Source organism: Hyaena hyaena, unplaced genomic scaffold (genome assembly GCF_003009895.1).
Source record: "Hyaena hyaena isolate Hyena2069 unplaced genomic scaffold, ASM300989v1 scaffold_205, whole genome shotgun sequence".
NCBI classification, from domain to species: Eukaryota; Metazoa; Chordata; class Mammalia; order Carnivora; family Hyaenidae; genus Hyaena; species Hyaena hyaena.
The window spans coordinates 936,383-951,956 of NW_024080838.1; positions in this window are offsets into that span (position 1 = coordinate 936,383).

Consider the following 15,574-nt stretch of genomic DNA (forward strand, 5'->3'; position numbering starts at 1 on the left):
CAAGAGGAGGTTTTAGAATCCTTTAGGCTGAGTGAAAGGGGTCCCTCAACCTTTTTTGGAATTCTTAAGTCTCATTCCTCCGTGGCTGCTGAATTCATTGGCAATTGTTGACAACTTGATTATTTTGATTGTTGCCATCTTAGTTGTTAGACTATAAAGTTGACAGCCCAAATCCTTAGATCCTGCCTGGCTCTTTAGATCTTTCTTTTTAGTTCTTGCTCGGTCCTCCTCTTTTAGGAAGAATGGAGCAAGGCTGCTATAATTAGAATGAATGATGGTGCAACAGTGTGAACACACACTGTCAATGGGGAGGTGGGAACAGGTACCCTCTTATATAGTTTTTAAATAACAGTTTTATTAAAGTGTAATTCACATACCAAAAAATTCATCATTTTTAAAGTGTTCTATTCAGTGGGTTTATTATATTCACAGGTGTGCAGCCATCACCATTATCTAAGTGTGGAATGTTTCGTCATTCCAAAAGAAATCTTGTACCTATTAACAGTCACTCCCTAATCTCCCCCTGCCCCCAGTCTTTGGCAACCACAATCTACTTTCTGTCTCTGTAGATTTTCCTACTCTGAAAATTCCATTATAAATGGCATTATTGATATGTGGCCTTTTGGTAACCTGCTTCTTTGACCTAACATAGTATTTTCTCGTAATTTTTTTTTTTTAATTTCTGAGAAAGGGAGAGAGGCAGCGCGAACAGGAGAGGGTCCGAAAGAGAGGGAGACACAGAATCCAAAGCAGGCTCCAGGCTCTGAGCTAGCTGTCAGCACAGAGCCCGACGTGGGGCTCGAACCCACGAACTGTGAGATCATGACCTAAGCCGAAGTCGGATGCTTAACTGACTGAGCCACCCAGGCGCCCCTCATACATTCTTGATAAGGTGTAAATTGGCTCACTATTTAGAAGATAATGTGTCAATACCAATCACAATTTAAAATGAATTTACTCTCAGAAATTCTATGTCCGGGAATTAACCCCTCAGACACATTTCCACATACATAAAGGTAGTTGCAAATGCAGTCACCGAAGCATTGACAAAGGCTGGAGAAAAATGCAGAGTCCATCTATTAGGGATCTGGTGGAACACATCACAGTCCAACCCTACAGTGGAGTACTGTGCACTGATTCACAGAACAAGTCCAGTTCCATATGGTGTGGTATGCAGTGACCTCCAGAAACTCCTGACAGGCAAACCTAAGAACGTGGAGAGATCGAGAATAGTGTGCAAGTCGGCTTTCCAGAAGTGTATGTGTTGGCGGTTCATAGAGGGGAGAGAGAAGATGGAGGGAGGCTATATACACGTATATCCTTAAAAATTAAAGTGGAGATGATGCTGATCAATTTCATTAAGTTGCCGCACAGGCGTGTGAGAATCTGGGGACTGCATAACTGCAGCAGCCTCTGTGTTTAGGGATTTGTGGTCAGTCGCAGCTGGGACTGACACCTTAGTAGAGAGGACTGGTTTCAGTGAATCAGAAAGACCAATGATCTGAAGCTCAACAATTTCAGTTCTTATCTTCCCAGAAGCTCCCTGTCACCTCATAGCACTTTTACCGGCCAGTTAAGGAAGACATATGCTTTGATGTCCACGACTGACTGGAATAATAACTTGAGAGCTGCTCACAGAGCCCCTCACCTCACCCTCCATGTTGTCTCTCTCCCAAATGCCCCTGACCTCACCATGTGTTTTGGGAGTGAGTTCTGAGTCGATATTTACACAAATGAACTTTGAGCTGTCAGCATTGGGTCTGGGATGCAGTCCATTATCTTAATCTCCCTTTGACCTTTGGTAGAAGCTCTGACATTTCCTGTCCTGTTTCCCCAGCTCCTCTCCCATCTACCAAAATACTGACCCCAAGTGGGAGAGAACATACAGTCAGGTTCTCCTCTTCCACACTGTTGCTCTCTGCAAAGTGAAAGTCACTTTCAAGTTTGAGTCCAACCAGACCTCATTTCCTCCCACTAGTGTTGGGATGAAAGTCAAAGATGAAGTGAAAGACAAATTGTGTAACTTTTATTTTTAAAGGGGGCATTTAATTATGGAAGGCATGATTAATATCTCAATACTGTTTATAATGGCTTCACTTATTTTTTTCAGCCAATAAGAAGTGAGAAATCCTGTCTCCACTGCCAAAATCTGATATAATCCCTCCCCAGCTATACAAAAGTCTCTCTGTTGCTATTTAGAATAAAAATGTCAATGCACATCATGTATTAAAATTGACCTGTATTTACATGGCACCTTTTTAGATCTCTCTCCAAATTGCCTCAGTAACCCTTAGCATCAAAGCCTGGTGAGAATGCGTGGAGTTTTACTTCCCGTTTGAGTAACACCTATTAAGAAGGGGTAGTAATTAAAAGTAAATCATAATTTTTAAACCTTAAGGGAAGCGATTGCCTTGTTGCTGGAAACATTCAGTTATTGGAATGTTCGCTAACACCTACACCCCCTGCAAAGTGTAGCAAGCTTTACAACAAAACCTCTCCTAAAAAAAAATCATCACATAAGTAGCAGCCCCGTTCTCACAAGTGCATGAAATGTCGTTCTTTCTTTGCTGTGCTCCAGCTCCCTGCTTTGCCCTCTCCCAGCACTGTGACTGCTCACACGCAGGGTATCAGGAAGATGGGTGATCTGTTCCTGTAGCCTGTTGAACTTCAGGTGTGCAGAGAATGATGCAGTCTCCAATGTTGCAATGCCAGCTGCGGTGAAGAGAGATCAACAGAGGCCATTTTCCAGTGCCCCTGTGTTTTCCGCAGTGCACTTAACCTTGAAAGCTATGTAGGATGAAAGGAGACCCACTAAAGCCAGCTTCATGGTCGTCTTAAGATTAATATCATTTTCAGGGATCCCACCCATGAAAGAGCAAATCCTCTTCTCCTTTTAACTGCCACTGCCCTAGAGAGTAGTGGTCTTATCTCTGGCTGCACATTTTTGCCACCTGGGGTCAGGTGGCAGAGGTTATACCAGTGTCAAGGCCCCACCCCAGAGACTCTAAATTAATTAGTCTACGTTGTGTCCTGGAATTAGTATTTGTTAATATCTCCCGCGGTGCTTCTGAAGTACAGGCAGCCCTAGACACTGTGGGAGTTCAGCACAAGCCTTCCCCATTTCTTACCTGGATTACGGCAAAGGGTCTTGGTATTTTGCACCTGAGCTAATAGTTTTGCTGTGTTACAATAACTGATTTATTTCTCTATTAATCTGCATGTGTTGAAGAACAATGAGGGTAAAAGATGGCAGCATGAGAACAATACCAGCTAGGATCAGGAATAACCTTTAATATTCTGTTGTCTTTTCTCCCAGATGTTATCTTGTGGATTTGCACATACAATGAGTATTTACCAAAATGAGATCCTGCTAGGATAGTTTTGCATTATCTTCTATTCTTTAAAAATATGCCATGGGTGTGGTGCATGGCTGCCTCAGTAGGTAGAGCGTGTGACTCAGGGTGGTGAGTTCAAACCCCACCTTGGGCGTGGAGCCTATTTAAAATAAAATAAAATAATATATATATCATGGGCAAATTTCCATGTTAGTAAATAGTTATATCCTTTTTCTTAGTCACAAAGAATCTGAGTGCGTGGGTGGGTTATTGTGTTTTTAATTAACCCTTTATTTTAGGGCGGGGCGTTTGCATTGTCTCCTTGTGGGTTGCTTTGCTGTGTTGTTTTTTGTTTGTTTTAGTTTTGTTTTGCTATTATAAACAACATTGGAATAAAGCATATGGAACAGCAAAGATTTGTGTGAATGGACCTGTCTCCTCAAGATGTATTTTAAAAATAAATTTGTTGAGTCATTGTATCTACTCCTCATACATACTACCAATGACTCTTCCAAACCACCCTTAAACCTCGAGTGCTTGAAAGCATTTCTCTCTAGTCCTTCACTAACACTAGACATTACCATTAAAAAAGAAAAAAATCATTATTCAATTTGGTAAATAGAAAATGGTATCTACTTGTTTTAATCTGTTTAAATTATGAGTACATTTGAACATTTTCATCTTTTCTTGGACATCTGAATTTCTTCTTTTGCCCCTTTTCTATGAGGTGTTCTTCTTTTTCTTATATATGTGTAAGAGCCACTGGCTATCAAGGCTATTAAATTTTCCCCAGTTTGTCTTTTTTAACTTTTTTAACGTTTTTTATTTTTAACTTTTAATAGTGGTTTGGTGGTATATAACTTTTATTATTTATTTATTTATTTTGCTTAGTTGGTGGTATACAATGTTAAAATATTAGTCAAATCTTTTTCTGTATGGTTTTAACTTTTCATGTCATATATTGAAAGCTTTTCCCCAAGTTAAAATTATATAAATATTTACCTGTGTTTTTTTTCTAGTACTTTTATGGTTTTATATAGTTATATGTTTGTGGCTAATTAACTTTGAAAGCACAAATCAGATCATGCCACTCTGTTCCTTAAATCTTCCCTGTCTCTCCACTGCCTATAGGATTAAGTTCAAGTTCCTTCATGCCCCTCATATTATCTGGTCACCCTTTAGCTCTGTGTCCACAGCCTTTCTTTCCCCCTACCGTCCCCCCTGCCCTTGAAAATATACTCTAGGAGTCCTCTTCTCCTTGTGTACATAGCCTATAGCTTCAGGTTTCGTGAGAATAGGGACCAACAGTGTTTTTTGATCATGCCAGCACCCATAATGTCTGGAAGAAAATAGATATTCTTTTTTACCAAAAAAACTAACCAAACTAACAGTTTGGTAAAAGAAGAGTCAAAACAAATGTTACCTTCCCTGGGAAGCCTCTTCCCATGCTTTTGGGCAGAATCTGCCCTTCTAATGTGTTCCTAAAGCAGGCATTCTGATCACTGTTCTGTTATGTCAGACTGTGTCATTACATTGTATTAAAAGTCATTGGACCCACATGTATCTATCACTCAGACCCAACTCACATCTTATCCCTCGGTCTTCAATAAGAGTGAGACACGGGGCGCCTGGGTGGCTTAGTTGGTTAAGCATCCGACTTTCACTTAGGTCATTGATCTCACGGTTCGTGGGTTCGAGCCCCGCGTCGGGCTCTGTGCTGACTGCCAGCTCAGAGCCTGGAGCCTATTTCAGAGTCTGTGTCTCCCTCTCTCTGACCCTCCCCTGCTCATGCTGTCTCTCTCTCTCTCTCTCTCTCTCCTAGAAATAAATAAAAAAAAAAAAAAAAAAAAAAAAGAGTGAGACAGCAGCAGGTACTCAATACATGCTGTTGGTTCAGATAAATGAATTCTGATGAGATGTCCCTAGCGTGCAGTTCTGCCTTGCATATGCCCAAATGGGTCCTTGAATCTAGAAGCAAAGACTCTGACAGTCTTTTTTTAAAAAGACAACTAAATGATTAGGTATGCTCCCAGGTATAAGCTATGAGCATGTATATGGGACCAAACTGCACCATGAACATCATGTCTCAGAGTAAAGGCGAAGCCATGGCAGTAATGCCTTCTGGCACCCCCTCCTGGCCCTATCCATCAGTGTCATTAAGGATCAGAGCATCATGGCTGGCCCCAAAGGCTTTCGCTAGGTGGATTTAAAAGACCTAGCAAAACAAAACTAATTTTAAAACTCTGGAATGGGTAAGGAATAATCGTAAGTTGACCCTCTATTCTCCAAAAATGTTGTATCTGAGGAATTCATATATTCCGACAGATAATGAAACCAAGTTACTCGTATTGTTCCCCTTGGCTGCTTTAACTTAGCAGTTTGATATGGCTATTCCCTGTCCTTCTACATATTTTCTTTCCTTTTTTGTATTTTATGGCTTTATTATAGGCCTCCTTTTCATTACAAGCCACTGGAAATCCCTTTAGACAGTTAGTAGATACTCATTATAAATAATTTTAAAACATTTTTAAAACTATTTCTTCCACCTCAATTCCCTCTGCCCACAGGGCTCCATGCATGAACTATTTATACTGAAGCTTTTACCAAGAAATAGCACTGAAGACCTTTAAGAAAGCTCTATTACTAATTGGTTTCACTTAGTAGCTTGGACAGAATTAGAATTTTCTTCAGATGATATCCGTGATCATAATCTTTGGCATTAAACTAACCTTGGGCATGTCACTTTACCACTGCAAGGTTCAGTTTTCTTCTCTGCAAAGCAATGATGCAGGTGGGTCTACATGATCTCTAAGGTCCCCTCCTATCCCAGAACTGTATCTAATCATTTTTTTCAAGACGATAGAAACAAAGAGACCACCCAGGCAGAGAAGAGAGGGCCCTCTCGCCTCCAGTCCGGCTCTGTAACCCTACCTTCTGTCAGTCAGCCCTCTACAGATAAGGAGTGAGGGAGTACATTCCCAGCCCAGACACACAAACACACCAGGGATGCTGAGAGCACCTGTGTTGTGCCATCCACACCAGCTTCCCCTGAAAAGGAGCCAGACTATGGGCCAGCTAAGTGTTAGCTAACTGGGTAGACACTGTGATGGACTGCTTGTTAATGACATTGTACTTTCATCAATATACCGGGGAGGCTACCAGCAATGGGTTAATTTGGTGGTCCTACAAAGGAATTTTTATTTATTTCTAGAAGAGAGAGAGAGACAGCGTGAGCAGGGGAGGGTCAGAGAGAGAGGGAGACACAGACTCCGAAATAGGCTCCAGGCTCCGAGCTGGCAGTCAGCACAGAGCCCGACGCGGGGCTTGAACCCACTACCGCGAGACCATGACCTAAGCGAAAGTCGGACGCTTAACCGACTAAGCCACCCAGGCGCCCCGACCTTTGCTTTTCAAACTATATCTTGAGTTTTAATTGTCAGATATGAGGCTTTCAAGCAGAAGTGTTTTGGAGCTGAGAGTCTATTTGCACTGGTCTTACCCGAGGGAGACAACTCTAGCCAGACCCTACCAAAGAAAATTTTCTATTCCTAAGGGACACTGCATGTCCTGCAGCCTTCACAGGTGCCTGGTTACTGTAAGTCCACCAAAGACCAAATAAAGAGTCTGCTAGCAGGACAGCCCCCATACCTCTCCTGGCTTTCCCTGAGGAATCCTAGGTCTGGACCAAGGCATGGTTGTTAGGGCTGAAAGGGGGTGAGTGGGGCAGGCTGCTCATCCCTCCACACATGGCGACACAAGGAACTCAAATGAGGGAAGAGTGGAAGTGAGCCTCCCAGTGGTTACTTAGCTCACCTTCCACCTTCCAGATAAATCGTAACGCATGCTACATGGCTCACATTCCTGCACTCTGAAACTTGCATGTAGCTTGAGGAATAAGCCCACCCTACCAGACTGAACTCGGGACAAAGGACATAGCTCAGCAAGTGCTTAAGCAGATATAAGATACAAGGAGTATCTTGGAGTTAACCTTCTGGTTAAGACCACAGACTGGGGCCCTACGCTTGGCTTTGGAGCTTGGTTATGTGAGCTTGGGTAAAGCACTTAACCTCTCCCTGTTTCAATTTCCTCATTAAAGAAATGGGGCTCCTGTGATAATGAGCAGACAGAGAGAAGAGTGCCTAGCACAGAATAAGCCCCCTAAAGTTATTTTATATATATCAAATAAGCCCATATCACCCCCTTAGTCTCCCTAAATGAAACTCATAGAATAATTCATATTGATATTCATATTTAATGCTTTCAATTTTTGTTCTCCTTTCAAGACTTCCTTGGTGTGTTCATTTTGATGTCTCTGCTAGAATAATAATACTAGCAATGGATGGGGTTGAGAAAGCAAGATAGTAGGGCAGGAGAGATAACAGCCAGCAAGTCCTTTACAGATATCTTTGAAAGAACATTTGAGTATTCAATAATGACTAGACTTTACTTATAAAACACACAATATTGCTTCATATCCTTTTTGTATCAAGGCAAGGTAAACTTAGTCATCAGCCTTGAGAGTAAAATCATTATCAAAAAATGCAGACTATTTAGTTTTGAGACTTTTGTGTTTGCTCTCTTTCACATGGATCTGACCCAACTCATGCATTATTTCAAATGGCAGGAAGTTTGCACATGCTTATAAATTAATGACAATATGTAAAACATGCATTTTTTTCCTAGGGGGAATATTATCTACCTATGTAGGTCCACTGCCAGTCCTGACTCAATTTTTTTTAAATCAAAAATTTTAGAAAACTTGTGATTCAGAAGAGTTGATCATTACACTTAGTAACCAAGTTATGCTTAACTGAGTCTTGAGCCATGAATGCAAGAACTTTAATTTGCAAGCCCCTCTCTCCATAGCTAGCCATGTGTAGGGATGTTAAAAAGCTGAGTACGGTCTCACACTAATATGGAAGAAAGGTTTTTACAAGAGGATGCTGATTAGTAAATGAACCATTGTAGAGCTCCCCATCACATTCAGTCTGGGCAGATTAATGTCCATTCACGAAGATACCTGCCTCCTTCTTTACCCTAGAGCTGCACTGTCCGATAGACCCATGGGGATATAGAGCACTAGACATGTAACAAGTGCCACTAAGGACCTGAAATCTTAATCTGATTTAATTTTAGTTTAAATTCATAGAGCACATGTAGCTAGCAGCTACCATATTATACAATGTAGATATAAGAACATTTCCACTCAAATCTCCATAACCATATCAAAGGCTGGAGCTAGTACTTGATAATATAAAAGTCAAAAATTGCAAATACTGGGGTGCCTAGGTGGCTCAGTCTGTTAAGTGTCCGACTTCAGATCAGGTCATGATCTCACGGTTCTGTGTGTTCGAGCCCCACATCGGGCTCTGTGCTGGCAGCTCAGAGCCTGGAGCTTGCTTCAGAGTCTGTGTCTCCTTCTCTCTCTGCTCCTCCTCCACTCATGTCCTGTCTGTCTCTCTCGAAAATAAACTAAAACAAAATTTTTTTTAAATTGCAGATCCCATAAGTCAATGATCCTGCCACAAATCTTTATCAGATTTCTTTATCGCTTTTAAATAGGCAGTGAGCATTATCCCCCAAGATAATCAATCTTCAACCTCTCCTTCAAGACCATAAACATGTCGAGGAAAGAGATAAGCTTGGGAGAGAATTTTTCCTTGCTGTCAAGTACCTACAATTTTCTGATGGTAGACTAACTTCCCCCATAAATCGGTTTTTAGATCAAAGTGTCCAAAACTGAATATGCAAATACATTGTCAGTGATTCCAATTCAGGAAGAAGCTGCAACAGAATCTCATTACTCTCAATAACAAGGAACAATCCTTTGCACATAGGCCATTCCCTATCCCACTCTCTTCCGCTGTAAAAATTGCGAATCCCATTAACAGATTTTCCTTTGGTCGCCTGAACAATATGTGAGTGACTCACAGTTTTGAACATTTTGCTGCTGAACTACTTAGAAGGGCATAAGATGGGATGGTGGGAGGAATGGGCTGAAAATGCGAGGAATCGCTAATATGTGTCTTGTTTGCAGCTTTTCATTTCAGTAGTTTAAAAGGCAATTAAGGAAAGGAATGAGGGTCCTGACTAGGTAGAATTCAATTCTCCACGTTTAATGGATTCAGAGTATGAGGAAGCATAAGGGTAATCCATCATCGCATTACTGCCATCACCAGAGTTGTCTGTATTTCAGAAAGTGTTCATTCCCTTCGCCAGGAGGATACAGACCTCGGTGTGCTGATTTGGGTGTCAAGAAATTAAAAAAGATGAAAGGAGAGAATTGGAAGCAGCAACTCTCCGATCAGCACTGGAAAATGTCTGCTCTGTATTCCGTGGGTCTTTGCTTCTTGAGTCCAGACACCTGTCACTGGACTATGCGACTGTGGGTGGCCCTATTTGTAGGATTTCCAAGCTTATCTGACCCTAGATAAACCTTGGTGCCTTTTAAGGGTCAGTTTAAGGGCTGAACCGAATAGTAAGAAAAAGTGTTTTCTAAAGAATTAATAAGTCAGAGTCCTTTGATGTTATAAGAGTGTGGTTAGAGCTTAACGTGGCTATATCAAGAGGAATGCTCTCTCATCATCAGGATGTGGCAAACCACTCATAAACCACTTACAAAGAGTCAAACCATCAATAATGAGATGGATTTGTAGTCAAGGTTATCAGTCATTCATATGGATGCCAGGTAGAGGCCAGTGCTGGGACCTCAATGACACAGATATGAAGAGTGTATTTATAAGCATGGATTTTAGGATAATTCTACAAAATAATAGCAACCATTTATTGAACACTTGGTGTGCTTTCCACATATTATTTCTAATCCTTACCACAGCCACATTAAAAACAATTTTTTTTTCAAGATTTATTTATTATTGAGAAACAGAGACAGAGCATGAACAGGGGAGGGGCAGAGAGAAGGGGAGACACAGAATTCAAAGCAGGCTCCAGGCTCGGAGCTGTCAGCACAGAGCCCAATGCGGGGCTCAAACCTACAAAATGCGAGATCATGACCAAAGCTGAAGTCAGACGCTTAACCGACTAAGCCACGCAGGTGCCCTTTTGATGGGTTCCATTATTTTCTTTCTCTCCCAGATGAAGGAATGAAAGCTCAGAAAGAATGAAAATCTCGCCCAAGATGACATAGATAGAAAGTAACCAAGATAAAATTGGAACTCAGATTATTCTGGCCCCAGAGCCCGAGCTTGATCCATTTCTCTAAGACGGGACATGGAGAGCTACATGCTTTGCACGTTTCCCGGTGCGACACATCCAAGGGCAAGAGAAAAAAAGTCAAGGATATGTCCAGATTCCTTGCCTGAAAGCCCACATGGAAAGGACAGAGAACTAAAGGCCAGAGCTAAGCAGCCCGGGGTCATCTGATACAAGTAGTTACGGGGCCAATCCAGTACTTACTCAAACCTTAAAAGGAATTCAGCTGGGGTCCTCATTAGCTGAGTGTGACTTTGGTCAACCAACTATTAAACCATGGCACAAGAGATGAAAGTGCTTTGTGTCTCATTTTGACCTCATTAAAATTTCAGGTGATGAGCCACAAAAAAAGATATAAGCACATATACATTTTTCCTTATCAATACTACTTTCAGCAATTTAACCTACAGATATACTTGCATATGTACTAAAGGATGAATGTACAAGATTACTAATCCCTTGCAGTATTTTGTAATAATGAAAAGTAGGGAACAAACTAAATTTTCATCAGTAGGGCGCTGATTCAATTAATCACAAGACATCCATTTATTGCGATTCTAAATAACTGTGAAAAGAATGAGGAAGATCCCTATAACTTGATACGGAAAGATCTCTAGCATGTAGAGTTAAATGAAAAAAGAAAGATGCTAAATGAGGTTTATAATACTCTAACTTCTGTACGAAAGCAGGAAGAAAAGAATCTGATATTTTCTCAAAGAACATGAGGACCAAGAGTCACATGCTCTTTCGACTGAGTCAGGGAGGAGCTCCTGGGACTGTGCTCTTTTCTCTAATAAGAACATCACACTCTCAGGCAAATGGGCTGGATCCAAATGCTGATTTTCCCAATTCCTAACTGGGTTAAGTTCTCTGAACCTCAGTTTTCTCTTTCAGAATAAAATAAATGGAAGGAAATAACAATATCACTGTATTGAGGGTTGACCAGTTAACTCTAAAATAGTCCCAACATGGGGCACCTGAGTGGCTCAGTCGGTTAAGTGTCTGACTTTGGCTCAAATCATGATCTCATGGTTCATGAGTTCGAGCCCCACAGCAGGTTCTGTGCTGACAGCGCAGAGTCAGGAGCCTGCTTCAGATTCTGTGTCTCCCTCTCTTTGCCCCTCTGCCACTTGTGTTCTGTCTCTGTCTCTCTCAAAAATAAACATAAAAAAATTTTTTGATAAAATAGTCCCGATACATAATAGTTGTTGCCATGCCAGGCAAGTGAAATGAGGGCCCAGGGCAAGGGCCTTGCTAAATATGATGAACCTGAGGTCCAGAGCACCCTCTTTCCCCCTCTTTTGGCTTTGAATTTCACCTTATGTAAGAAGTCTTGACAGCATGGACTTGAGACACTGGGAAGTGGTTCTCTGGTACCTCCTATCCCAGTGACACAACCAGCCTTACCACCTCACCTCCAGAGGAACCCATCTTTCCTCCTGGCCAGTGCTTCTACTTTGTAGTATGAACAATCCTGAAAGTAAAGCAAAGTGGTGGCAAATTCTAAGTCCCAGGAAGCCAGCTTTTTGCCTACACACTGGTGTCTCAACGTTCTCTGCTGTAAATGATGTTGATGACAAGGGCACATCTTCGAGAAGAAAAAGCCAGTGGTGGCTACTGATGAAACGGATTTTATAAACTACAAGTTGATGCACAGGTCTCTGATCTCCTGGCCATGGGATGTTAAATGGAAGAGAACTTCCTCAAGACTGTATCTATGAAGCTGAAAATGTCAGGCTCATCTGCCTGTTCTGTCACTTCTGGCACTCACTGCCACCTACAGCTTGTCGCATCGCTCCTTTGGCTATGCTCCTGAAACATGGCCCCCTTAGGTCTTGGTAATGATTCTTCTCCTATAGCAACACACGCCAGGAGGGAATAGTGTCTGCCTTTCAACACTGATGATTCCACTTCGCAGTTTAGCTTCACTCAGAATTCTCTCTGTGTCTCCCATCCTAAATCTAAATAATTCCTTTCTCTCCTCTGCTATGCAAGAAGGGTCACACATTTGTACACCTGAAGCTCCCTTCCTCTCTTCTCTTTTCTTCCTTGAACTTTCCCTCTTCCTTCCCCACACTGAGAGTTTTCTCTGCCTTGACGATTTGAACAAAACATTATTTCAGGTCTGGTTATCCCAAACAACTGAACCCCAGGGTTCAAACTGGCTCCCTGTATCTCAAGAAATGAGCAAGAACTGGACCATTTCTGTCTCCAAGTCATGATTATTTTGCCTTTTTTCCTGCTTTGCCCCTCCTCCCCCGTTAGAGCCCTCCGACTCTAAAACCAGGACAACTGAGGGGCGCCTGGGTGGCTTAGTCGGTTAAGCGTCCGACTTTTGCTTAGGTCGTGATCTCGCGGTTCGTGGGTTCGAGCCCCGCGTCGGGCTCTGTGCTGACTGCCAGCTCAGAGCCTGGAGCCTGTTTCAGTCTGTGACTCCCTCTCTCTCTGACCCTCCCCTGCTCACGCTGTCTCTCTCTCCTAGAAATAAATAAAAATATTAAAAAATATATATAAATAAAACCAGGACAACTGAGACTCACCCTGCCTGCTCTCCAGGTAAGCAGTTGGTCCTGGCTTCTCCCCACTATGCTTATGCACCTTCAGTCCTTGCTGTGACCACTTCCCGACACCTCTTGTACCTGCCCTGCAGGCATTCATGCATGGCCATTAAAAGAAAAAAAATTAAAGATGGCTGATGGTAGCAGCATTTTGTTTTGCGGTTTTGATGACGAGTCTGCAACTCGATTCTAAACAATAAAGTCTCCAGTTCATACACCTGACTTACGTTTTTAAAATGTGATTATTTTCAAGCCCTGACAGTTGCTCACACTCATTGAATGAGTACTAAGTGTCAAGTATGACTGATCTCAGGTGAAGTTCCCTAGCGAAGTCTGACATGCGGATTCTTGTGCAAGCCAGAGAGTACTTTTATGGAGGAGAAACCAGTACAGGGGTGAGAGGAGCGGGGCAGGGAAAGAAACCAGAAAAGATAATGCTTTCTAGAGAAGTCTAGTCCCAGCATGATCCCATTGGAGTTCTGGATGCTGCATTGTATCCCAGCATCGGTCCCTTCTGGAAGTAAGAGTGCTGACTCTTAGATCCCTGAATCAGTCCGTCATTGGCTATGGGCCACCTCTGGTGTGGTAAAGTGGGGGAAAGTACAAATCAAGCATCACCAGCAAGCCCCGTGTGAGTTAGTGGCATCCCAAACCTGTGACAGGTGTGAATGCCTATGAAAGGGTCCCATCCCCTTGATGCAGGAAGGACACATGCTACAGCACTTCACAAAGATTAAACTATGGATTCTCCACACCGTTTGAGCTAGGGCACTATTAATACCATCCCTATTTTACAGAAGAGGATTCTGAAACATGGGAGAGCCAGTAAATCGATGAAGATCACGCAGAACCATGATTTAAAACAAGACCGTGTCTCTCTAACTGTGCCCAGCCTCCATGCGAAGCTTCTCATCACATGGAAAGATCTGAAGCAGCATAAGTGGGCAATGTCTTGTCCTTACATACTCACCAAGTCACTTCTATCAGCAGTCACATCCACTCGTGCAAAATGACTGTAGTATTTCACAATGAAATGGTAAATATTTTTCATTACTGCAACATGAAGATTTACCAACACTTATGAACACAGGATATAGACTCATTAGCAAGGCTACTGTGCCAGAACCATCCATCCCCCATACAAGACTATATTTCTCACTCCATTTTTAATTTTAAACCACAGCTCATTATATTTTACTAAGCCTATATTTCTCATAATTTTAATCAGTAGATTAGCTGTAAAGCCTAAAGCAAAAATGAAAGACAGTAGGAAATACACTCCTCATATATATTTATAATAACATTTTTTCAATGTCATAAAGCAGAAGCCCATGTCCCACTTGCTATGTTTAAAATCATGTTTGGCCATTTTCTTTCTCCTGACACCTTCCATTTAACATAAAAGATGAGACATCTAGTGCAGTGGTTGTGTAAATGGTATGGAACACAACGTGACGTGCAAACAAATGTGTCAAGAACAGAGTAATGGACATCTGTGAGGGGTGTAGAACATGTTTCTGTCACTCAAACTAATAACATGCCCCTAAAACAGCTTAGCATGTGGAGAAAGGCCAAGGTGAATAGACCATTCCCTCCAAGCAAACAAAAAGGAAAAATGCCTTTGGTAATATCATTTCACCAAGCACCTCCTTGCTTTTCTCATTATTAATAATGCCATAGTAGTACCTGCAAACAGTAAAAACTCTAAGAAACAGACCCATTTCATCTATTTCTCATACTCTCCCAATTTTTTTGTAAAAAAGAGAATTTTAGGGGCACATGGGTGGCTCAGTCAGTTGAGCTTTTCACTTTGGTTCAGGTCATGATCTCACGGTTTGTAGGTCTGAGCCCCGTGTCAGGCTCTGTGCTGACAACTTGGAGCCTGGAGCCTGCTTCAGATTTTGTGTTTACCTGTCTCTCTCTCTCTCTCTCTCTCTCTCTCTCTCTCTCTGTCCCTTCCCCACTCATGCTCTGTGTCTCTAAAAAAATAAATATTTTTTAAAAAATTTTAAGAGAATTAAAAAAATAAGGCCCTAAAGCTTCCTACTACAGACAGCTTTGTACTCTGTTTACCATTATTCTTTGAGATCTAGACAATCTCTCTGGGAACCCCAGCCCATGTGTTTCCTGCAGTGTGTTGGCTGAGTTCAGCAAAGCCTAGGATTTCACTAGGTGTTAGGTAGTAAGATCTACTGTGACAGTGTGGACTTCCTCTCAGGGGATCTATTAGTAGATCAGAATACCTAGCAAACCTTCCTAAAAATGCTCCCAGAGGATCCAAGAAGGTTAACCCAGAGTCCATGTGCTATGAGGCACCAGCTGAAATAAATCAGCTTAAAGCTCTCATGGGACCCTTAGCTTAGATAAGCAAAAGCTAGGAAGGGAAGGAGAGAAATAAGGTCTATTTTCTGACTCTCAGAGAGGAAGGAGGAAGTTGGCTAATTAAATTTGGAATCCAGGTGAGGGAAA